Genomic DNA, 27,643 nt, shown 5'->3' on the forward strand with positions numbered 1-27,643 from the left:
GTAGCAATACATCATAACACATAAGAATTTAGGGACCTACGTCAGAGACCCATATCCGAGTAGCTCTACCATGTACAACATGTATGGGCAGATAACTTTTTGAGCCTCAATTTTTTCATCTCTAAATGGAGATACCTATAGTACCTATCTAGTAGTGTTTTTACTGGTCATTATCATTATCAACATGATTATTATTATTGAGGTTAAGTAATGACAGAGAACAAAATTGGAGGCTACAGCTGTGCTCCTGGTTTTACACATTAATGCTAAAACCTTAAATCGAAGCTCAAAAGGAATTGACAGGGAAGAAAAATTCTCAAGAGAATCAGTGGGTTTAACTCCGAGCACATTATAGTCATGAAAATCTACTAATAGCTTTGTCATTACAATGAACTCTGGTACTTTTGGGTTGAGTTATAGTTTCTATTCCTAGGGAACTATTTCCCTAAAATAACTCAGAAATTATTTAAGATGATGAAAAATTATATTGTCCTGTGTATGTCTTATTAAAAAAATTATTCCTTGACATCATTATAGCCCTTTGATAATTAACCTCTTGGTACTTATCTGCAATATGAAAAAAAAAAAAAACCTAAGGAATACTCACGCAATTTATTAGATCACAATAAGGAAGATGGTAAAAACAGACACGGAATAAGAAACATCAACATCACATAATTAAGCACAGAGCAAGCTCTCCCCATAAGGTTTCCAAAGAACGGCTGGTGGGTTTGAACTGCTGACCTTTTGGTTAACAGTCAAGCTCTTTAACCACCGTGGCACCAGGGCTCCAAGATCTCCTAGAATGGAAATTTAGACTAAATAAATGCCACAAGATACTTAGAAGTTCTGAAATTGTCATTTAAAAAAAAAAAAAGTTTCTCAATTTTAAGTAATAGATTTATTTATTATTTTACTACCACTGCCTTATTTGTTACATCCCCTTTTGTTGATAAACATTTTCTATCCTTATTCCAGTCACTAATCTTTGAACAAAATAAACCGTGAAGAACACCAAACTGTTTCTCAGTTGATAGAATATTTCTACCTCATCCAATTATCATGTTCAGGAAAAATGAACTGAATGGTTGAATTAGGCTGAGATAACTCTGAATTTCAAAATGTATCTTTCATGTTAGAATCTAACAGCACACCTATCAAGGCTTTTGATGGGTACTGTGTAAAACAGGAGAATGGTTATAGTGTCTACTGAGCTCTAAGAGATTGAGCCCTGTATTCTTTTCCTAATTTTCCCAAAATTATTGAGAATATGACCATATACTTTAGAGGAAAGCTGTGGAGGTCAAAACGAAATATCATGTATTTATTCATTCATGTATAAAAGCTATTTTGAATAATTTGACTAGTTTTGAATGGTTTCTTTGACACTAAATTCACAGCCAGTAAAAGTATTTCCAAGGCAATTGTACTTATCTTTCTTGCCTACTCCTACAATTGAACCTGACAAAAGAATAATTTTGGCCAACCATAGACATATATTTTAATTAATGATCAACTATTTGTATAAAACCTACAAAAACTATATAAACAACTTAAAATCAAACCTGTAAAACCAAGCCCATTGCCGTCGAGTGGATTCCCACTTATAGCGAACCTATAGGACAGAGTAGAACTGCCACATTGGGTTTCCAAGGAATTGGATTCGAACTGCCAACATTTGGGTTAGCAGCCAAGCTCTTAATGAATTTTGTAACTTTCACTTTGCCAGCTATTTAAGTTTCTATGCTGAGTCATACTAATTCCATTAAATATTATTTTCCAATAGTGTTCCTTAAACAGTTTTTAATTAGTTTGAATTTAGAGAAACAACTTTATATAGGTGCTACAGTGACAGGAATAGTTAAAACAAATTAATTAATACCACACTTCCAGAAAAAAAATTCATTCTTGTTGAAGTATCTCATGATAAGAATCCTTGTTATTTTTTTCAGAGAATTTAAATATTTTCTGCTTTTTTTTTTTTTTTTTGGTTACAGTTAAAGCAGTGATTCCATTGATAATGAGTATAAGAAATGCTTCAAAACATTTATACGTTTCTACCTGTGTTCTGTTTAAAAACAAAAAAGTAACACGTTTGTTACTTATAGATTCAAATATTTCAGGAGTATACAAAGTGTAGGTGAAAGCCTGTCTTCACATCCTTGCTTCCCTATCCAACAGCTTCCTAGGGAGTAACCAATTAAATCTTATATGTTAAGCTTCCAGTATGTTTTCTACTAGTTTGATGAGGTTTATTTATTTATTTATTTATTTTTCTGCATAAATGGAAACCACACTATCCACTGAGTTCTGCAAATTACTTTTGGCATTTATCAATAAAGGATGGTCATCTTTTCATGTCAGGACATTTGCCTCTGGGTTTTTTTTTTCTCTATCGTTTTCTATTTTCTATTTAATTCATTCATACTCTGATCTTTTTATTTCCTTTCTTCTGGGAGCTCTAGCCTTAATTTGCTATTCTTTTTCTAGTTTCTCAAGCTGTAGAGGTAGACTATTGATTTAAGATCTTTCTTTTTTTATTATAGGCATTTGTTGCTATAAATTTCCCTCTGACGTCTGCCTTCACTGTAGCCTATAGGTTTTGGTATGTTGTGTTTTCATTTTCATTCAACTCCAAGTATTTTTTTTCACTTTTTTTTTTTTTAAATTGTACTTTAGATGAAAGTTTACAGAACGAACTAGCTTCTTATTAAAGTTAGTACATATATTGTTTTATGGCACTGGTTAATAACCTCACAACATGTCAACACTCTCCCTTCTCAACCTCAGGTTCCCTATTACCAGCTTTTCCATCCCTTCCTGCCTTCTAGTCCTAAAAATATGTAACACTTCATGAATTTTCATGGTAGCCTTGTGCAGGGGCCAAGACAGTCTTCTCTATATCATTTCAATTTTAGTATATGTGCTGCTAAATTGAATACTTGCCTCTGTTTTTAATGGATAGAAATATTTCATGACATAGCTATGCTGCCATTTTAAACTATTTGACTATGTATGGCTATTTATTTTTTTCCTGTTACAATGCTACAATTAACATCTCTTTGTGTATGTTTATTTTTGTGTATTGTATAATTATTTCTAGGAAGAACAGTATGCTATTTAAAAAAAAGAGCCTAGAAACCAACAAATAATATACCAGAAAGGAAATTTGCACTCCCATCCACACTGAATATCAGTAATATTTCCGTTTCCTTGCCAACACTGGATAGTATCTTTTTTTTTTTTTAATTTGATGGGAGAAAAATACTATCACATTGCTTTTAGTTACTTTTAGCTGATAAAGAATAAAATTGGACTTATATTCAAACAAAAACCCATTGCCATTGAGTCGATTCCAACTCATAGCGACCCTACAGGACAGAGTAGAACTTCCCCATGGAGTTTCCAAGGAGCACCAGGCGGATCTGAACTGCCAACCCTTTGGTCAGCAGCTGTAGCACTTAACCACTACGCCACCAGGGTTTCCAATATTAGTATATATCATATTTTTATTGATTACTTGTGGGGTTTTTTTCTGAGTTATTCATACCTTTTGACAATGATTTTATTATTCTAAGTGGTTGTTTTTATTTTAATTTTAAAAGCTATTTATTTATCATGGCTAATAATACATATTACAAATATTTGCCTCCAACGGTATGCATAAATTTAACTTTACACTATACATTTTCTAATGCTTATGCAGTTTAATTTGTCAATCATTCCTTTTACACTCTCAGTTTCATTTCTTGCTTAGTAGGCGTATTCCCATCCAAATATTCTAAAAACAGACTGCTATTTTCTTCTACTTTTTAGTTAGATACTTAATTAAATTATAATTAACTTTTTCCACAGTGAAAAGATAGTCTTCTCTTTTTTCTTTTTTTTGCCAATGAATAGCCAGTTGTGTCAATCTTTTACAATCTTTTATTAAGGAATACTAAATTTCCTTATTTATATGACAGAGAGACTTTATAATGTAATTTCTGGATGCATTTATTTATTCATTCATTCATACATTTTTATGTGCATGAGTGTTTTCCTTGGACCTTTATTCTGCTGAACTGGTCACTTAACTATAGTCTTTCCTTACAGTAGCTCCTTCAAATATTTAAAATTGACAGGGAAAGTTTCAGTTAGGAGGCATTTGCAATAATTTGAGAGAGATTCTGATGATCTAAAATGGCAGTGAGGTTTGAAAGAAAAGTGCAAGCTTGATAGAACAAATTGACAGAATCTGGTGGTGTACTGGTTAAGAGCTATAGCTCCTAACCAAAAAGTCGGCAGTTTGAATCCACCGGACACTCCTTGGAGACCCTACGGGGAAGTTCTGCTTTGTCCTATAGGGTCACTGTAAGTCGGAATCAACTCGATGGCAATGGATTTTTTTTTTTTTTTTGGTTTGGACAGCAGCTGGATGACATGGGAGGGAAGAACCAAAGGTGACATCCAGCTCCCTTGCTTTGATAATGGGCTCAATTACAATGCTGTTTAATTCCCTGGGTGGTGTAAAGGGTTAATGTGCTCACCTGCTATCCGAAAGGTGAAGGTTCTAGTCTACCAGGAGATGCCTTGGAAGAAGGGCCTGGCAATCTACATCTGAAAAAATCAGCCACTGAAAACCTATGGGACACAGTTATACCCTGATACATATGGGGTTGCCATGAATTGGAGTTGACTCAGCAGCAATTGGAACTGGTACTTAGATATGCAACAAAGAAGGCAAGGCAGATTTCAGAACAAAAATAAGAAATCAAGATGATTGCCAGTGATCTACATGGGGTCATTACAGAGGTGGATATGTAAGTATGTGTGTGTATCTATATGAGTGTGTAAACTAAAACTAACCCGTTGAGTTGATTCTGACTCAGAGAGAGCCTACAGAACAGAGTAGAACTGTCCCACAGGGTTTCCAAGGCTGTAAATCTGCACAGAAGCAGATTGCCACATCTTTCCCCTGTAGAGCTGCTGGTGGGTTCGAACTGCAAGCCTTTCGGTTAGCAGCAGAGTGCTGAACCACTGTGCCATCAGAGTTTGCTGTGTATATGTATATATATATGTGTGTGTGTGTATGGATGGATATATCTGTATATATGTGCATATATATATATGCATATGCACACATTCCACATTCTAGGAAAGATCTAAACTAGAAAAAGTTTTGGAAAGCATCAATAAAAAATGTTAATGAAATGCATATCAGTTAATGACACTGCTGGTAGAAAGCGTGCAGAATGGCAAAAAGAAGGCAGCCTTAGGATGAGCTTTAAAGTGCAAGAACATTTTAGAAGCAAACAAAGAGGTACTTCCAACCATGGATGCTGATCAGAGAAGTAAGAGGAAACATAGAAGTGTGTAATATAGAAGCCAACAATAGTGAGCATTTCCAAAAGAAGGGGAGTTTCAAATCATAAGATGAGGCAAGTAGCCTTGGTGATGCTCATACTAGCCACTTAGAAATCTGAGCAGTATTTAAAATATCTCTCTTACATTCAGTTCCAAAGATGAAATTCAATGTGAGTTACTTAATGGCTTGTGCCCATATGGTACGTGTGGCTTTATTTTAGTTCATGTTTTCCTGTCACTGTATTAAATGAGAATTTTTTTCAAGATCTGTTATGAGTATTATCACATGTATCACTATTTCAGAGCCAAGATGGATGTGACTATTTATGCACAAGATGTCAGCTAGAATGTGAGCAAGAAATATCATAATAAGAATGTTGGCATACAATTATGTAACAAGTTACTCATAAATCTGCATTGTTATTTTTGTGTGCGTTACAGAAAAAAAAATTAGCTCTTTGCACTCACGTACTACTAAAAAAATTAGAATAGGGTAATAATGAACTATAAAGCCTTTAACTAGAAAGCCACCTGGGTTAGTAACAAGGGCACTGCTGTTACAGTCCGAAAGACTTAGATCTGAATCCCAGCTGAATTTTTCAGAGACTCACTTTGCTCACATGTGAAATGAGAATTAAATAACAGTGATTTAAGCAGTGCCATTATTCATCCTACCTTATAAACTCTTTGCAAATACAAGTGTATATAATCTGTGGAAACAAATCATCTCCTTTCTGAGACATACCTAAGGGAGCATAAGAATTTCAGAAAGCAAAGATGGCTCTATAAAGAAGAGTTCCTGAAAACTTCCAATCACTAGTAAATGTCCCTGACACTTAATTTAAATTCATTAGTAGTTTATAATCCAACTGATCTTTGAAGTAATTAATGGGTGGTGAGGAGGTCTCATTTCCATAGGAGAGGAAGACACAGGGATTTACTGGCTATGTCTCTCTATTTCAAAGACTACTGTGTTAGGGCATAGTTGATTCTACAGCTAGTACTAACCCTTCACACATTCTTGTGCACACCACACTATCAGCATGCAACAAAAACTCATCTCCATTAATAAGTGACCACAGTCTAAATTATCATGTGCACGTAAAGGGGTTTAGAGAGTAGACATAAAGGTGAATGGGTGTTTGGGGAATGGTCCACAGAGGTCAAGGCTAGGCATACACCAAATCCTGTTAGATATTTGTCCTTCCAAGGCACACAGAAATCTACACTTCTGACCCCCTTTGCTGGCAACATGTGACTTGTTCTTGCCAAGGAAAGCTGAGTTGAGATAATGTGCACCATTTCCAGACTGGGGCAATGAAATACTCTTGCCTAATTCTTTGTTATGTGTCTGTCCCTGCTCAGCTGTGCGTGTATATATACATATATACACACGTACACACAACTGGTTAAGAGCATGTGTGCCAGAGCCAGGCTCCCTGGCTTTGAATTCTGGCTGTGCCACTTTCTACTGACTGTGCAACTTTCTATGTCTAAATTTCTCTTCTCTAAAATGGAAATAATAATTGTATACCACATGGGTTATGGATAACTGAGAGTATATATATAACATTTTTAGAATAATACAAGCACATAATAAAGACTCAAAATGTTACCTCTTTTTATTAGTATTTCCCATTCATGGCACTTTTCTATACTTTCTCTATGATTACTACTACAAAAAAAATTTTTTTTAAACTAAGAAGACTTTTGGTAGTTAGATTTAGGTTTCACTCCACTTAAAAAAAAATTCTGAAATCTTAGAAATTAGTGTCTTTCCAAAAAATTAGTTCCTCATCATTAGAAATACTAAGACAAGGACAAACGATTGTCAATGATAATAAATGTGATTTTTTCCGTACAGGTAAGGGGGTGAAATAATTTTTTTTTAGATGCTGCTATGAGTCAGAATCAATGGCAATGGGTTTAGTTCTTTTGGTTTTAAGAGCCCTTCAAAATCTACATTTCTAAGGGTTTATGTATCTTTGCATTATTCTGAAAGTGTCTGACTTTAAAAACTACCTTACAAAGGAACAGAATTGTCTTGTAATAATTGAGAAACTACTTTGAATAACTCTGAAATAATTCATCAATCTTGAGTGATGAGACAATAGACCAAATCACTACGTATGAAAAAAATGGTTTGTAAAACTTCCTGTAGCAGCTATCATCCAAAATAATTGGGAACATATTGTTGTTTCCAGGTAAGATATTCAGTAACACAAACCAACCCCTGAATGACGAAGAACAGCACAAAGTGTTTCACTGACTAAGGCACCGATAGAATTTAAATTAGTTCACAAAAATTGTTCAGGAATGGGGAAACTTACAAAATATCTCTGCAATATCTATCCATGGCAATGGGTTCATGGTCTGTATTGATGTTGCCTTTCAGACAGATTTTATTTTCTCTATCTACTGGTATACAATGGGAATATTGGCTAAATCATAATTAATGGACTACTTTCTTCTTTAAATATGGGTTAGAAAATACTAAGGTTGATGAAAAGGGTAGTATTTATAGAAACAAGAGCTACTTTTTCTCCAAATATTTTTTTTTCTTATTTTTGACTTCCTGAAAAACTATTACAGAATTAACGTGCACATTCCCACTTTTAAATTCCTTCATTGACATTGAATTTTTTTTTTTTAAATCAGTGTAGCTATATTAGAAATTTTCATTTCCAAACACTTCTCAGAAGTAAACAGCCTGGCACTGAGTATTAAATAAGATAGGTTCAGGCACAAAATGTCAAATAACATTAAATGCAGGGAGTGTGCATAGCGACTACAACGAATGCACAAAAATCACTAGAATCGTATGGCATCTTCCAGAGAATTTAGAAATAAATTTAAAATAAAATTCTGTGATTTCTGGCTATGGTAGTTCTGTTAATTTTATTACACTAAAAGAAGTGGGCACCTTAAATGCAAAGAAGTTATAAAGTAAGTTTGTAACCCTAAGGAAGTATTGTCACTGGGAAACAAGACGCACACAAAAGGCAAAATAAAATGCTTTGATTTTCACATTCATGTAAGGTTGGTGGTCCTCATCAGAAAAATTTCTACCATGTTTGTTTACTTTTGCCTAACCCATTATTGGGAATTAATATGGTGCGGGGAAAAAACCTAAAGCAAATTCCATAGGTGCTTGAGAAAGCACGTGCTAAAAGATAGCTTAATGAAAAACCAATTTATTGCAGTTAACATTAGCAGGCATCTTTCATTATGACTTCCATTTATGGGGAATTGCTGGTTCTGTGAAGCTCTTGATTGTCTATGGTTTGTAGAAAATGGTAATCAGATCAATAATCTCCATGATTAAATGTACATATGAGCTAAAGACAAGAACCATAGAAACAGAAAAAGGGGAAGATGCACATTATATGAAACAGTCAAAGAAGACTTCATGAAGATGATGGAACTTGTGTTGTGCCTTGGAGAATGGGTGTGGCTGAGCATGACAACAGTAGCAAAAGCTATCCAAACAGTGGAAAGGAACATAAAGTAGAAAGAGCAGGAAGAGGTATTTTGTGTACGTGAGTGGATGGATGAGTGGTAAGGAAACTAAACAGCTGGAGGAGCAGGCTGTTAGGAGAAGTAGAGGAAGACAAGTGTAGTTAACCTGGTGTTAACCACGAGTAGCCTGGCGAGCAATGGGGAGTAAATGGATGACTTCTGAATTGTGATGTGAGAATGATAAAAGTAGTAATAATAAGATTGATCTGGCAGAAATGCACAGGATATATGAAAGAAGAGACCAGTTAGGAAGTTATGGCCATTGCACTAGCATGTGGTAATATTAACCCAACTAAGTATGGTGACAGCGATAATATGAAAGGCATTCTGAAATGAGAAGTGGTAAGACTAGATGACAACCTGTATATGAATGCACATAAAAAGTGCAAGCAAAGTTGCATGAGAATATTCCCACCAGGGTAGCCAGGGAAATGAGGATATGACTGATAGTGAAAAGTGAAAAAAGTGGCCATTTCTGGGAGAAACTAAATTTGGGAAGACTGTAGCCCTTCTAAAATTAAAGTGGCCTTAGATATCTGGAAATAACGTTTAATAAATTAGGAGAGCCCTGGTAGCACAGGGGTGAAGAGCTCAGGCTGCTAACCAAAAGGTTGGCAGTTCATATCCACCAGCCACTCCTTGGAAACCCTATGGGTCAGTCCTACTCTTTCCTAGAGTGACGCTACGGGTTGGAATGGACTTGATGGCAATGGGTTTGTTTGTTTTTAAGTTAGGAAATATCCACATGTAGGACTTAAGGAAATACCTATAAGTGGGTCTATTTAGACGGCGGAGGTGGCAAAAGCTATAAGGAAAGAGGGCTGAGGAAAACAAGTTTCCTCAGCATTATTTAGCACCAAAATGCATTTAGGTATAGTTATGGCTTAAATGCTGCTTCTTGATTTATTAGTCTAATCCACATTAGTATTTCGAAGAAATCATTATACATCTGATGAGAGACTGTGTGTATACACCCACACACACACAAAACACTTCTCAAGCTGTTGAAATTGCTCTGAGAGCATAATCAAAGATGTGGAATGCTTTGTGGAGGACGACCTATAACTAAGTATGCTAAGGAAGATCCAGAAATAATATGGAGTAGACATTCAGTGGCCTCTTTCACATTCTCCTGATTTACTGTACTGCAAAAGAGCTGTTGTGAAAGGACATCAAATTTTAGAAGACTGATTATTTCCTCAGTGAGAATCGTTCTTCTCTCAAGTACAAAGCTGTGTTGCAGAAGACAAACTGACAAACATTATCAAGGGAAAACAAAACAAAAAAAAAAAAAACATGTTGCTTGATTATTCATCAAAGCAGTCAAAATTTAAGAATTCATTAAACATTTGTGCTCATCAAAAGACTTCACCAAAAGAGTAAAAAGACAACCTACAGGCTTGGAAAACATTTTTGGTTATTACAAATCAGACAAAGGTCTAATCTCTAAAATCTATAAGAAAATACAATACCTCTACAGCAAAAAGGCAAATAATCCAATTAAAAAATGTGCGAAGGAAACGAACAGACACTTCACCAAAGAAGACATTCAAGTGGCCAAAAGACACATGAGGAAATGCTCACGATCTCTAGCCATCCGAGAAATGCAAATCAAAACCATAACGAGATACCATCTCACCCCGGCATTACTGGCACGAATCAATAAAACAGAAAGTAACAAATGGTGGAGAGGCTGTGGGGAGACTGGAACTCTTATGCACTGCTGGTGGGAATGCAAAATGATACAACCATTTTGGAAAATGATATGGTGCTTCCTTAGAAAGCTAGAAATAGAAATACCATATGATCCAGCAATTCCACTCCTAGGAATATATCCTACAGAAATAAGAGTCATCACATGAATAGACATATATATATCCATGTTGACTGCAGCATTGTTCACAATAGCAAAAGGATGGAAACAACCTAGATGCCCATCAACAGATGAATGGATAAACAAACTGTGGTACATATACACAATGGAGTATTAAGCAATGCTAAAGAACAACAATGAATCTGTGAAGCACCTCATAACATGGATGCATCTGGAGGACATTATGCTGAGTGAAATAAGTCAATCACGAAAGGTCAAATATTGTATGAGACCACTACTGCAAAAAGTCATGAAAAGGTTTGCATACAAAAAGCAGCATTATTTGATGGTTACTAGTGGGTTTTTTTTTTTTTAGTGGGTTTCGGGAGAGGAGAGATGGGGATGGAAAAACACTTAATAGCCAATAGATAAGCACTAACTTTGGTGAAGGGTAAGACAGTACACAATCCTGGGGAAGCCAACACAATGTCTACAAGGCAAGGCCATGGTAGCTCCATAGATACATCCAAACTCCCTGAGGGACAAAAGTGCTGGGCTGAGGGCCATGGCCTCGGGGAACATCGAGCTCAATTGGCATAACAGAGTTTATAAAGAAAATATTCTACATTCTACTTTGGTAAGTAGTGTCTGGAGTCTTAAAAGCCTGTGAGTGGCCATCTAGGATACTCCATTGGTTTCACCCCTTTGGGAGCAAGGAACAATGAAGAAAACTAAAGACATAAGGGAAAAATTAGTCCAAGGGACTAATGGGCCACATCTACCATGGCCTCCACCAGACTGAGTCCAGTACAACTAGATGGTGCCCAGCTACAACCACTGACTGCACTGACCAGGATCACAAAAGAGGGTCCTGGACAAAGCTGGAGAAAAATGTAGAACAAAATTCTAACTCAAAAAGAAAGAGAAATCCTGAGAGTATGGGCCCCGGACATTCTTTCAGTTCAGTAACGAAGCCACTCCTAAAGTTCACCCTTCAGCCAAAGATTGAACAGGCCCATGGAACAAAACAAGACTGAAAGGGCACACCAGCCCTGGGGCAGGGACTAGAAGGCAGGAGGGAACAGGACAGCTGGTAATAGGGAACCCAGGATTGAGAAGGGAGAGTGCTGACATGTCATGGGGTTGTTAACCAATGTCATATAACAATATGTGTACTGTTGGAGGAGAAACTAGTTTGTTCTGTATATCTTCATCTAAAGTTCAATAAATAAATGAATAAACAAATACAAATTGTAACACTAAAAAAAAGGTTTAAGAATTCATGGAAATAACACATTACTTAATGTAAATCCATACAATGATAATTGTGTATTTGAAACATGGAAAAAGCAAAACGGAGCAGAATGATTTAAAATACCAGTAAGAATGCTGTCACAGAAATAGCAGATTAGGGATCTCCAAGAATTGGTCCAGCCACTAAAGCAACAATTAAGCTGGTAAAACTTGCAATCATTTTTTTCAGAACTCTGGAATCTAATCAAAAACTTATAGCAACCAGAGGAATACTTAATGAAGAAACTGACTGGCAAATTTTGGGAAGAAAGTTCTGTACAATTTTTGCTTATCTGCCTGCCATACCATAGCCCCAGCTCCGTTCAAGCTCTAGGATGGCAACCCATATCTCTGGTGTGGTTTGCTGTTGCCAAGGTGGGACATATGGATCACGTTCTTAAAAAATTGTGATTGTATGTTTTGACATTTTTGGCAGTACCCTGAGGAACTGGCAAAGAAGTTGATATTTGTTTCACCCCCTTGGGATGGAGTTATTTTCGGGTGATATCTGTTGACAGAATCTAAAGACGTACACTACCTATAGCCACCTAAGAATGGCAGACAGAAAAGGCAGAAAACAGACCTGAAACCTGGGATGAGGAGGCTGAAGAGGAAAATTCTTGGGGAAATAACATTTCAATGGATATGTAGCTCACATGCCCAGAGTTGGACACATGTTCAGAAAAGACCTGAGAGCACTCCAGGCTTGCATCTCTGGTCAATGTTTGGACTTGACGCAAATGGGAAGCAAAGACAAAGGCAGAGTTATAGACAACCTGGCTTACTACTGAAGGGGTGCCCCAACTAGGCATCAGCCAGTCTGCAAAGACCAGCAGAGTATTCTTTTGACTGCTGGCATGTGAGGAAATCTCTCTCAGGTAACTGGTTGATCACTGAGATAATGAAATAGAGGCTGCAGTAATCATACACAACATACAATACAGTCTTTGCAAACTCAGTTTGGAAAGGTCACTGAACAAACAGATGACTGCAGCTCTCAAAAAAATCAACAGCATTAAACCTTAGTAAAAAGAGAGAATTTTATTTCCAGATTTACTACATTAATACTCAAAATGTCCAGTTTTCAACCAAAAGATTACCAGACATACAAAGTGTGGAGTAGAGAATTTAGCTTTACCAAAGGAAGGTGACTTGTGCCCTTTATTCCTGAGAAATAACCCTTTTGTCCTTTATTCCTGAGAAATAACAAATTCTTGATTGGGATACTTTGGTCAAGGACTTCCAGACAACACCTGAGGATTTGTGCTGGCAGGTGGGACTGGCCAGATCAGAAATGACTCAACCGGGAGGCCAATATCAACTAGCCACAAGTGACATGATTTAGCCTAAATTTGATGAAAAACATATATACTTCCACAAAGATCAGCGAACTCCAAGTAGGATGAACTCAAAGAGATCAACACTGAATCATATTATAATCAAAATGTTGAAAGACAAAGAGAGAATGTCAAAAACTGCAAAAGGAAGGGAGTCACGTACAAGGGTTCCTCAATAAGATTAATAGTCATTTTCTAATTGTAAATCATGGAGGTCAGAAGGCAACGGGATGGCATATTTAAAGTGTTGAAAGGTTGGGGGAAAAAACTAAAACAAAACTGTCAACAGGAAGTCTCTATCTGGTAAAACTACCCTTCACAAATGAAAGAATAATTAAGACATTCCCAGATAAACAAAAGCTGAAGTGTATTGCTAGTAAATCTGCCCTAAAAGAAATACTAAATAAAGTCTTTTAGGATGAAACAAAAACACACTACATAGTAACTAAGGCACCCTAGTGAAACGATGGTTAATTGCTGAGCTACTAACTGAAAGGTTGGCAGTTCAAACCCACCTGTAGTTCCATTGGAGAAAAGAGTTGGTGATCTGCTCCTGTAAAGATTTACAGCCTAAGAAACCCTAGGGAGAAGCTCTACTCTGTCCTATAGGGTTGCTGTGATTTAGAACAGACTCGATGGCACACAACAAAAACACAAACAACATAATACAAAGTCATACAAATAAATAAGGAACTCTAGTAAGGATAACAACATAGGTAAATATAAAAACCAGTTGTATTTTTGGTTTGTAAAACCTCTTTTTGTTTTGTTTAAGATAAATTGCACAAAACAGTAATTACAAATCTATGTGAACAGGCACACAATGCATATAGATGTAATTTATGACAAACAACTTTTATAGGGAGGCAGATTTGTATAGGGAAAGAGTTTCTGGGTGCTATTGAAGCTAAATTGGTATAAATTCAAAGTAAATTGTTATAAATTTAGAATGTTAATTAAAATCCCCATGGTAACCAAGAAGAAAACAATTAAAAATATACAGAAAAGGAGACAAGAAAGGAATCAAAACAGTACAGTAGGGAAAAAAAATGAAACACAAAAAGTGGCAGCATGAGAGAAATTGAGAGAAAAAACAGAGATGAAAGGCATATAGAAAACAAAGAGCAACATGCCAGAAGTACATCCTTCCCTTTTAGTAATCGCTCTAAATGTAAATAGATTAAACTTACCAATTAAAAAATCAAGGTTGATCAAATGTATAAAAAATCATAATTCAACCTGTCTATAAGAAACTCACTTTAGATCTAAAGGTACAGATACGTTAAAAGTGAAATAATGGAGAAAAGATATTCCACGCAAATAGTAACCAAAAGAGAAAGGAGGTGGTTATAAATACTTTGATAAAATATTTTACAAGAGAAAAGAAGGTCTTCATATATTGATAAAAGGGTCAATTTATCAAGAAGAGATAATAATTATAAATGTATATGCAGTAAACATCAAAGTCCAAAAAAGAATAAAACACACAGCGAGGAACTGAAGGAAGAAACAGTTTTACAATAATAAGTTAAGGTAGAGATTTCAAAACCTCCCCTTTCAATAAAGTATAGAATGTCCAGACAGAATGTTAAGAAGGAAACAGAGGACTTGAACAACACTATAAATCAATTAGACCTAAAAGATATATATGGAGTACCCTAGTGGTTAAGTGTTGCGGCTGCTAACCAAAAGGTCGGCAGTTCGAATATGCCAGGTGCTCCTTGGAAACTCTACGGGGCAGTTCTACTCTGTCCTATAGGGTCGCCAAGAGTCGGAATCAACTCAATGGCAGTGGGTTTGGGTTACCCAACAACAGCAGAACACACGTTCTTCTCAAGTGCACATGGAATTTTTTCCAGGATAGTATTTCCAGGATATGTTAGGACACAAAAGAAGTCTCAATAAGTTTTAAAAGGTTGTGATTATGGAAAGTATAATCTCTGACTACAATGAAATTAATTTAGAAATCAGTAACAGTGAAAACTGGAAAGTTTACAAATAAATGGAAATTAAACAATGTACTATTGGCCAATGGGTCAAAGAAGAAATCACAAGGGAAACTAGAAATTTCTTGAGACTAATAAAAATGAAAACACAACATTACCACACCCAAATTTATGAGATGCAATGAAACCTGTACTCAAAGGTTTAGCTATAAACATCTACCTTAGAAACGAACAAACTTAATAATAATACCTTACCCCAACCCATTGCCGTCAAGTTGATTCTGACTCATAGTGACTCTACAGGAAAAGCAGAACTGTGTCACAGGCTTTCCAAGGTACAATTGGTGGATTTGAACTGCCGACCTTTTGGTTTGCAGCTGTAGCTCTTAACCACTGTGCCACCAGGGCTCCAATAATACCTTATAAGTAAGTATACAAAGATGCACAAACTAAACTCAAATCTAGCAGAAGGTAAGATATTATAAATAATTGAGCAGAGAAAAATGAAATAGGAAATAGAAAAACAATCAAGTGAACCAATAAAACATAGAGCTGGTTCTCTAGACTAAGAAAAAAAAGAAGACTCAAATAACTTTTATTAGAAATGAAAATAAGGGCATTACTACAGATACTACGGAAATAAAAAAGATTATAAGACAATAATATAAATAATTCTAGGCCAACAAATTAGAAAATGTAAATGAAATGGACACATTATAAAAAATACACAAATTACATAAACTGACACAACAAAGAAATTTTAAAAATATGAACAAACACATCACAATCAAATATATTGAACTGGTAATCAAAACCTTCCCAAGAATGAAGAGTTAGGACCAAATGACTCCACTGGTGAATTCCACCAAATATTTAAAGAAGAATTATTACCAATCCTTCTCAAACTCTTCCAAAAATGGAATAGGAGGGGACATTTTATAGTTCACTCTATGAGGCTAACATTACCCTGATAATAAAACACAAATAAAGATATAACAAGAACGTAAAGCTACAAACCAATATCACTCACGAATATAGGTTTTAAAAAACCCTCAACAAAATACTGGGAAAAACCAACAAAAAATAACAAATGTTGAAAGGATATAGAGAAATTGAAATCCTTGCACACTGCTGGTGGAAATATAAAATTGCTCAGCTGTTGTGGAAAAGTTTGGCAGTTCATTAAAAAGTTAAACATAGAATCACCACATGAGCCAACCATTCCACTTCTAGGAAAATATCCAAAATAATTGAAAACAGAGATTCAAACAAGTAATTGAACAGGAATGTTCACAGCAGGACTATTCACAATAGCCAAAATGCAAAAACAATACAAATACCCATTAACAGATAAATGGATAAAAAATTGCAGTATATACATACAGTGGAATATTATTCAGCCGTAAAAAAAGAATGAGGTACTAATACATAGCACAATGGCATGAACGGGCAAAGCATAATGGTAAGTGAAAGAAGTCAGATACGAAAGGTCACATATTGTATGATTTCATTTATATGAAAAATCCAGAATAGGTAGAGATAGAAAGAAAACTAGTAGTTGTCAGGGTGGGAGCTGGGCAGTGACCACTTAATAGGTATGTGGTTTTGTTTTGGGATTATAAAAATATCTTGGAACTAAATAGAGGTGGAGGTTGTATAATAACGTGAATACACTAAATGCAGAGTTGTTCATTTTAAAATAACTGTATGTTTTGTAAGTTGCACCTCAGTTTTGAAAAATACTTGGGGATGTTTCAGAAAATTAACAAATACATTACTTTTCTGGATATTGTGATGTCTGTAGTTTTTGTCAGTTTTAAAAATTTATAATTCCATGATTTCACACACAGATGTGTTGGGTTTTCTCCTTCTAAATATTCTGTTTCATCTCCCCTTCCCCCAAAAGGTCAGCAAATATATAGAATTTATCGTATGGAGGAAACCCAGGTGGCATAGTGGTTAAGAGCTATGGCTGCTAACCAAGAGGTCAGCAGTTCAAATCCACCAGGCGCTCCTTGGAAACCCTATTGGGCAGTTCTACTCTGTCCTATAGGATCACTATGAGTCCGAATCAACGCGGCGGCAGTGGGTTTTTTTTTTTTTTTTTTGGTGTGGTATAGGGGTTCACATAAGAACTTATCTTCAACGGACACTTGTTTATAAAAACTGACATGTTAATTAATTTTTTCATGGAGAGAGAATAATCTCATTTGTAACTGCTTTGGCTACAAAGAAGTTCAAAACTAAATGTCTTCATAAATCACAGAAATTATATGTCTATTTTTTAAAATATTTCTTCCTTTTTCATTTTTTATATTTTCTTCTTTAACTTTCTTATGGTATAGAGATATTTAGGCTGCAATCTAGCTAAAATTCTTTGCGGAAGCACTTATGTCACAGATAACATATTAGCAAACAAATAAATAATTTGTACCTGGATCTGTTTAGATTGTGTACATCTCCCCAGATAATCCTATTTCTCAAATCATGTGTCTATGTATGATTTTATTTTGTCTCTGCAAAGACAATATACCTGATTATACTACTCTATTCTGTCTGATAGATGTGTTGTATGTAGTCATCTTTTCATGGTAAGAGGTTTAAATATGTCATTATTTTAATGAAGACAAATATCACGTGCATAATTTCATTTATATTGCTGCACATCCAGAGTTTATCTAGGATGTAATGTAGTAATAGTTATCCCAGCTTAAGGAAAATCAATGCAGTTCCCTCTGAAGTTTCTATTCTATCAGTACAATGAAGAAAAGAATGTGAAGTAATTCTGTGCTGTAAATAAATCAGTGTTCCCTCATTTCTCCTTAACACATTTTTTTAATGAGATACAGTGATAACTGAGTGTTAAGTGTGTGACTGTCTATTGCTTACACTTGCAGACAACAAATAGAGTATTTAAACTATTATGCTTCACTGACTCTTGATTTCAGAACAAAATTTAGGAAAGCTATAAACATATTTCAATATCTTGGCCTTCAATATCAGGGCTCATGAATGTACTGGCATATGCTGAATTCAGTTTCGTAAAGTTAGTTTACTCTCACTTCCTGTCAACTTCTTCTTCCTTGGGATGAGTAACTAACGGCATGACCTGAGGAGATCTCAGTCAACGGTAAGGAATGGGAAGCTGCTAAAAAGTGTTCCAACTTTAACTGAACTTGAAACTCGAGTCAAGAAGGTATGACATATACCACTCAAGAGTGAAAAATGTGTTTAATTGCTTTATTTAGTTTTAAAACTCAGAAAGCATGCGTATGCCAAATTCTTCAGTGAAACCAGTAATCAACAGAAAGGCAATGAAATAATACGTAAGATCGTAATTAAAAGAAGGATGAAAATAAAACCAGAAAAAACAAGCCAGTTCTATATGCCACACATATTCTTAAGCAAAGCTAAAAATTAATTTAAACAAAGCCATGGCCACAAGTAAGCTATATCCTATGTGATGTTAATTTAATTAAAAGGAAAAATAATACTTCTCTCCCTTGCATTCTTATGGTACTTTGTACCTGTATTTTAGATGACTTCAATCAATATTTATATAATATTATCATTAATAATCCAATTAATGGATTATTATACTATAACAATATATTATTATACTATATGAAGAAGAACGGGGCATCAGGATTGGAGGAATACCCATTAACAACCTGCATTATGCACATGACACCACCTTGCTTGCTGAAAGTGAAGAGGATTTGAAGCACTTACTGATGAAGATCAAAGACCACAGCCTTCAGTATGAACTGCACCTCAACATAAAGAAAACAAAAATCCTCACAACTGGACCAATAAGCAAACATCATGATAAACGGTGAAAAAAATATTGAAGTTGTCAAGAATTTCATTTTACTTGGATCTACAATCAACACCCATGGAAGCATCAGTCAAGAAGTCAAATAATGCATTGCACTGGGCAAATCTGCTGCAAAAAAACCTCTTTAAAGTGTTCAAAAGCAAAGACGTCACCTTGAAGACTAAGGTGCACCTGACCCAACCCATAGTATTTTCAATTGTCTCATATGCATGTGAAAGTTGGACAATGAATAAGGAAAACCAAGCAAGAATTGATGCATTTGAATTATGGGGTTTGCAAAGAATATTGACTACGCCATAAACTGCCAGAAAAATGAACAAATCTGTCTCGGAAGAAGTACAGCCAGAATGCTTCTTAGAAGCAAGGATGACAGCACTTCCTCTCACATACTTTGCACTTGTTGTCAGGAGGGATCAGTCCCTGGAGAAGGCCATCATGCTTGGTAAAGTAGAAGGTCAGTGAAAAAGAGGAAAAACCTCAAGGAAATGGACTGACACAGTGGCTGCAACAATGGGTTTAAGCATAACAACGATTGTGAGGATGGCACAGGACTGGCCAGTGTTTCATTCTGTTGTACATAGCGTCGCTATGAGTCAGAACTAGGTCGACGGCACCTAATGACAACAACATCCAATAAGAATTTAAGCCTGCTTTTATTTTTCCTGCTTCCAACCCTTCAGCTAGAGGGAACTAAAGCACTTAGTAAGAGAAGAGATTAAAATAACAAGAAAGGGAAGACAGTATATAGAGATCATGTAAATAAATGGAGCAAGAACATTTAAGGAGTAAGATATAAAAAGGTAATGAATACAGGAGATAACAATTAAAATTTAAAAAAAATATATTTTCCTTTTGTAAAACATTATGCAATTGATAGTAATATAGGAAATGTCCATGCCTACTGGTCCCAGCTTCTTTTTAAATTAATTCTTTAGCTTCAATAAATAAAAGATAGCTATAACTTTACACATTTCATTATATCATATCATATATCATATCACATCATATCATACCGTATCATACCCCCTGCTGTCGAGTCGATTCCAACTCACAGCGACCCTGTAGGACACAGTAGACCTTCCCCATAGGGTTTCCATGGAGCAGCTGGTGGATTCAAACTGCCAACACTTTGGTTAGCAGCCAAGCTCTTAACCACTGTGCACCAGGGCCCCATACCATATCATATCATATTTAAACATGTATAAATCTATTATGCTACTTCATTTTAGAGGTTTTTTTTTTTTTTTCATAAATGAAACAACAATCTGTTTGGTCTTTCATTTTTTAAAGAAACACACTTGACATGCATTGATATATGTTAGGACATTTTGACAACAGGTACATATGAAAACATTTTTTATAGCCCAAACCATATTCTTTTGATCAATATATACTTTTTATACTATCATCTAAAAAGAAACGGGTTATAAATATAATACAAGTGTGGTTGCCTGATCTGAAAATAACATGAATCATGGCTGTGAAGGTCTTCTTGAGCCATTATTCATCATTTCTTACATCAAATGCCAATAATATAAAAATGCCTCAACCTTATCCAATTTAATATACAGTAAGAATGAAACAAGGAAACCCTGGTGGCGTAGTGGCTAAGCACTACAGCTGCTTACTAAAGGGTCCGCAGTTCGAATCCACCAGGTGCTCCTTGGAAATTCTATGGGGCAGTTCTACCCTGTCCTATAGGGTCTCTATGAGTTGGAATCGACTCGATGGCACTGGGTTTGGTTTTTGTTTTAAGAAACAAGGGATTTCAGACAGTATTCCACACACTTAAAGAGTGCTCTACTCACAAGATATTCTTTTAAAATTCATCAAAAATGTATAGCCATTCATAACACAGGCAATTTCAGTATGAAAAATGCACGCTCTCTAAACAAACATAATTAATACCATACAGGGAGAGATGGACTGTGTATTTGGTTCAGCAGTCTTTCCCTGAGAGTAACCAAGTGATTGTTTCAAGTCATGACTTGAAAATTAATATGACATACACCAGACATGTATGGTTTCATCCTAGTCAACAGCTACAGCCTTAAAAGTCACCAGTAACACATTCTTTTCTGAAGATTTCTCTATGTTAGGATAAACTCACTAAATGTGCTTTGGTATATAAAGAGCGGTTATTAGCACTGCTTTTTCTGGTGCTCTCCCTAAATGTGGCAACCTGCCATCACTCTGGGGACATGGCATGGTCTAACCTAAACAGCAAATAAGATTAGATAATCTCACTCATCCTATTCTAATTCTGGATCATTATAATTGTATAAATTTCTCAAATTGGCTAGGAGGTTCCAAAGCAGAAAATAAGAAAGCTGAAAGGGAGAATGAAAGGCTACCTAGTCAAAAGACTGGCCCTCAAGCACCGATCAATTATATGAAAACCTATGCATTCTCAAAATATTCTTTTTTTTTTTCTTCAGTGGGTTTGTGCCCATAAATCACCCCTTTATTTCAAGCAAACTAGCCAGCCTTTTCTGTTGTTAGTTGCTGTCCAGTCAATTCCGACTCACGGCAACCTCCTGTGTGCACAATAGAACTGTTCTATGGTGTTTTCAAGGCCGTCAACTTTTGGAAGTAGACTGCCAGGTCTGTCTTCCAAGGAACCTCTGGATGGGTTCAAATTGCCAAATTTTTGGCTAGTAATTGAGTGCTTAAACATTTGTACCACCCAGGGACTCCTTTGCACTGCTCTAGGAGCTCATATTCTCTTTTCCCATACATGTTAGCCTGTTCTGTCTTGTTCTTACTATTAGGCAAATCTTCTGCATTATTATGGAGAATCATTAGCCATTATGGAATAAGTAATTCCTTTTGGCTGCTCATTCTGGTGGACCTTAGAGTTGCCCATATGAGAAGCAGCTTAAGTGGAAATCAACATCTGCAAATTAGTGAATCTGCCTTTATGGATTTTGATTCAAGGCTCATACCCTGACCATTATTTATGTTCCCCTAAAATGGTACCCTAATTCACATGTCATATATTCTCAATGGTAACCACTAGAGTGTCTGCTTAAGCACCAATTTCAACTAATCTAGAAATAATGGCCTAATTAAGGTGCTCCTTAAATATATACCATATATAATGTGTAGTGTATACTTCAAATCAGACCATGTCAAATATACCATGTCTGTCAGTTTGTCGTACTGTGGGGGCTTGCGTATTGCTGTGATGCTGGAAGCTACGCCACCGCTATTCAGATACCAGCAGGCTCACCTAAGGAGGACAGGTTTCAGCTGAGCTTCCACACTAAGACAGACTAGGAAGAAGGACCTGACAGTCTACTTCTGAAAAGCATTAGCCAGTGAAAACCTTATGAATAGCAGCAGAACATCATCTGATATAGAGCTGGAAGATGAGCCTTCCAGGTTGGAAGGTACTCAAAAGATGACTGGGGAAGAGCTGCCTCCTCAAAGTAGAGTCGACCTTAATGATGTGGATGGAGTAAAGCTTTTGGGGCCTTCATTTCCTGATGTGGCATGACTCAAATGAGAAGAAAGAGCTGCAAGCACCCATTAATAATTGGAACCTGGAATGTATGAAGTATGAATCTAGGAAAATTGGAAACCATCAAAAATGAAATGGAATGCATAAACATCAATATCCTAGGCATTAGTGAGCTGAAATGGACTAGTATTGGCCATTTTGAATCACACAATCATATAGCCTACTACACTGGGAATGACAATTCGAAGAGGAATGGTGTTGCATTCATTGTCAAAAAGAACGTTTCAAGATCTATCCTGAAGTACAACACTGTCAGAGATGGGATAATATCCATATGCCTACAAGGAAGACCAGTTAATACAACTATTATTCAAATTTATGCACCAACCACTAGGGCCAAAGGTGAAGAAATAGAAGATTTTTATCACCTGCTGCAGTCTGAAATTGATCGAACATGCAATCAAGATGCATTGAATAATTACTGGCAATTGGAACGTGAAAGTTGGAAACAAAGAAGAAGGATCAGTAGTTGGAAAATATGGCCTTGGTGACTGAAACAATGCCGGGGATCGAATTATAGAATTTTGCAAGACCAAGGACTTCTTCATTGCAAATACCTTCTTTCACCAACATAAACGGCAACTATACACATGGACTTCGCCAGATGGAACACACAGAAATCAAATTGACTACATCTGTGGAAAGAGACGATGGGAAAGCTCAATACCATCAATCAGAACAAGGCCAGGGGCCGATTGTGGAACAGACCACCAATTGCTTATATGCAAGTTCAAGCTGAAACTGAAGAAAATCAGAGCAAGACCACGAGAGCCAAAATATGACCTTGACTATATCCCACCTGAATTTGGAGACCATCTCAAGAATAGATGTGACGCATTGAACACTAGTGACCAAAGACCAGACGAACTGTGGAATGACATCAAGGACATCATCCATGAAGAAAGGAAGAGGTCACTGAAAAGACAGGAAAGAAAGAAAAGACCAAGATGGATATCAGAGGAGCCTCTGAAACTTGCTTTTGAGCATTGAGCAGCTAAAGCAAAAGGAAGAACTGATGAAGTAAAAGAACTGAACAGAAGATTTCAAAGGGCCTCTAGAGAAGACAAAGTAAAGTATTATAATGACATGTGCAAAGAGCTCGAGATGGAAAACCAAAAGGGAAGAATACACTCAGCGTTTCTCAAGCTGAAAGAACTGAAGAAAAAATTCAAGCCTCGAGTTGCAATAGTGAAGGATTCTATGGGGAAAATATTAACCGACGCAGGAAGCATCAAAAGAAGGTAGAAGGATTACACAGAGTCATTATACCAAAACGAATTAGTTGATATTCAACCATTTCAAAAGGTGGCATATGATCTGGAACCGATGGTACTGAAGGAAGAAGTCCAAGTTGCTCTGACGGCATTGGGGAAAAACAAGGCTCCAGGAATTGACGGAATATCAGTTGAGATGTTTCAACAAACAGATGCATCGCTGGAGGTGCTCACTCGTCTATGCCAAGAAATATGGAAGACAGCTTCCTGGCCAACTGACTGGAAGAGATCCATATTTATGCCTATTCCCAAGAAAGTTGATCCAACCAAATGTGGAAATTATAGAACAATATCATTAATATCACACGCAAGCAAAATTTTTCTGAAGATCATTCAAAAACAGCTGCAGCAGTACATCGACAGGGAGCTGCCAGAAATTTAGGTCGGTTTCAGAAGAGGACGTGGAACCAGGGATATCATTGCTGATGTCAGATGGATCCTGGGTGAAAGCAGAGAATACCAGAAGGATGTTTACCTGTGTTTTATTGACCATGCTAAGGCATTCAACTGTGTGGATCATAACAAACTATGGATAACACTGCAAAGAATGGGAATTCCAGAACACTTAATTGTGCTCTTGAGGAACCTTTACATAGATCAAGAGGCAGTTGTTCGGACAGAACAAGGGGATACTGATTGGTTTAAAGTCAGGAAAGGTGTGCATCAGGGTTGTATTCTTTCACCATACCTATTTAATCTGTATGCTGAACAAATAACCCGAGAAGCTGGACTATATGAAGAAGAACGGGGCATCAGGATTGAAGGAAGACTCATTAACAACCTGCGTTATGCAGATGACACAACCTTGCTTGCTGAAAGTGAAGAGGGCTTGAAGCACTTACTAATGAAGATTAAAGACTACAGGCTTCAGTATGGATTACACCTCAACATAAAGAAAACAAAAATCCTCACAACTGGACCAATGAGCAACATCATGATAAATGGAGAGAAGACTGAAGTTGTCAAGGATTTCATTTTACTTGTATCCACAATCAACAGCCATGGAAGTAGCAGTCAAGAAATCAAAAGACGCATTGCATTGGGTAAATCTGCTGCAAAGGACCTCTTCAAAGTGCTGAAGAGCAAAGATGTCACCTTGAAGACTAAGGTGCGCCTGACCCAAGGCATGGTATTTTCAATCACATCATATGCATGTGAAAGCTGGACAATGAATAAGGAAGACCGAAGAAGAGTTGATGCCTTTGAATTGTGGCGTTGACAAAGAATATTGAATATACCACGGAATGCCAAAAGAATGAACAAATCTGTCTTGGAGGAAGTGCAGCCAGAATGCTCCTTAGAAGCAAGGATGGCGAGACTGCATCTTACATACTTTGGACATGTTGTCAGGAGGGATGAGTCCCTGGAAAAGGACATCATGCTTGGCAGAGTACAGGGTCAGCAGAAAAGAGGAAGACCCTCAACAAGGTGGATTGACACAGTAGCTGCAACAATGAGCTCAAGCATAACGATTGTAAGGATGGCACAAGACCAGGCAGTGTTCCATTCTGTTTTGCATAGGGTCGCTATGAGTTAGAACCGACTCGATGGCACCTAACAACAGCCAGAAATAGTGGCCTAATTAAGGTGCTCCTTAAATATAAAAAAAAAAAAAAATTAAATATATACCGTATACAACGTGTACTGCATACTTCAAATCAGACCATGTCAAATATACTGTGACGATCATAAAAGCTAATTCCTACTCCTTACCATCTGGGTTCATAAGATAGCACCTCCTGGCCTTCTCAAGGTACACTGAAACCAGGCAAATTGTTAGCAGAAGTGACGTATGTCGTTTTCAATTGTTGATGCTAAATCCTTCAGATCTCTCCTTTCTCTCTTGCATAGTGACTGACAGCAATCTCTATGGGGACCACTTTGTCAGCTTGGGATGTGGAGTAACTATGCTAAAGCAGAGGTCCTCAGGCGATGCACAGTGAACACGCACATGGTCAAGGAATGAGCTGTTATTGTTTAACTATATGAAATGTTGAGAATGCTTATTTTTTTGCAAAGTAACCTAGTCTATCCTGACCAACACATACTCTTCTGCATTTGCTTAAAAAAAAAAAAAAATCACGCTCAATTTCAGCCAATCTGGACAATAACTATCTTTCTCTTTGAGATTCTACTCAGGGACCTTGAAAGGAAATTACTTGTTCATTGCATAGCTTATATTTTAAGGCAGATAACGTCGAAAATATTTTCCTAATTTGTTGGGAATCTTACCAGTATCATGATCATCATCATGTTATTATAGTGATAACATATATGATGTTATAATCATTAGAAATCATTTTTATTTATGCAAATGTCTATATAAGTACATATACACTGAAATAGATTGTCTTGTTCTAGGTAAATCTTAGTTTAACTGGTCTGTGCAGGGTGGCCAATGTAAAAGCCAAGTTTCCACTAGGTTTACTGAAATACTAACCTTCGCTACCACTACCACTTAAATTTATTTTCCCAAATTTGGCACCTTTCATTGTACTAGAGAGTAACATAATAGTTTGAAATATTCCATGTGCATTCTAACATTCATGACTATAGATTTATAATAAGAGATGGCAGATACCTATGGTAGAGAGATCGACAGACAGACACATTTATTCAACAATTACTTATTAAGCACTTATGTGCAATACGCATAGATGCTGGGAATAAAATACTAGATTCTGGGAATATAATAAGCAACAATAAAAGCATTGCTTTTATCATCTAATGGATATAAATATGTACACAAAAATATCTAAAACCAGAAGAGCTAAATTAAAACAAAGTAGGATGATTAGTCACACGGCAGAGAAGGTTATCATCATAGATCTTTCATTTATAAATGATCTTTCTATCTCTGTTAAACTTAAGAAAGCCATTATTTTGCTAAGACAACCTGATATAGTATTCACCTTTGTAGCTAATTTTTGAGTAAATACAAAAAGAGGGCCACTAGTTGAGCTAATTTCAAGCAGGGTATGTAACACATTCATGTTCAGTTTGAACAACACAGACTGTGAACCTGAGCCTCACCTGTTTTAAAGGCTGAGAACATATTTTACACTAAGCTTCAATTCTTAAAATTTTAATTTTAAACAGCTTGATGGTTACAATTAGGTTGAGTTTGTGACACCTGTCAGGTGCATATTTCTCCCCCTTTTTCTTTCCAACTTGTCTGTAAACAAGTTAGAAAAAAATCCATCTTAAAATTCCAGGTTTGGTATTAACCCATATTAAGCAAACTCCCTTACAGGACAGCTCATTAGGCCAGAAGCTCATTTACAATGCAAGCCAAACTGAGCCACTTTCATCTTATGTAAAATTCAGCTTGATTCAATACCTACCTTCTCTCTTGCACATGACCACACCCAGTCTTCAACACGTACACACACCCTGACATTACAAAATACCAAACTGCTTCTTTGTTTATATTCAAATTAAAAGAGTAACATAGAGCTCCACAGTACAACAGTGCTGTCTGGGGTGGTTTATTAGGCAGCATTTTAGGCAGAAATGAGCTGCAAGAAATGCTTTTTATAAATTCTGTAAACTATACAGACAGAAGACCCAAAAATGTAATATGAATTAGTTCATTCCATACTAAAATGCTCTACTGTCACTTTCTTTGGGAACACCTTGAAAACAGTAAGAGAATTAAGTGGTCATCTCCCCATTTACTTGGAAAGATCATGGTTTTAGGCAGTATCGAAGCAGTAAGTTCATCTCAGGGTAAACACAACTTTTCCAAGCAGAA

General features: G+C 36.3%; 1 non-coding gene across 1 annotated transcript; it reads right to left on the reverse strand.

Moving 5' to 3' along the window:
- Positions 1 to 2,835: 2,835 nt before the first annotated feature.
- Positions 2,836 to 2,942, reverse strand: LOC126083478 (U6 spliceosomal RNA). Its single transcript, XR_007518822.1, has one exon. It is a non-coding gene; the product is annotated as a U6 spliceosomal RNA (small nuclear RNA).
- Between the last annotated feature and the right edge of the window lie 24,701 nt (positions 2,943 to 27,643).

Source organism: Elephas maximus, chromosome 9 (assembly GCF_024166365.1).
Source record: "Elephas maximus indicus isolate mEleMax1 chromosome 9, mEleMax1 primary haplotype, whole genome shotgun sequence".
In the NCBI taxonomy this organism is placed as follows: Eukaryota; Metazoa; Chordata; class Mammalia; order Proboscidea; family Elephantidae; genus Elephas; species Elephas maximus.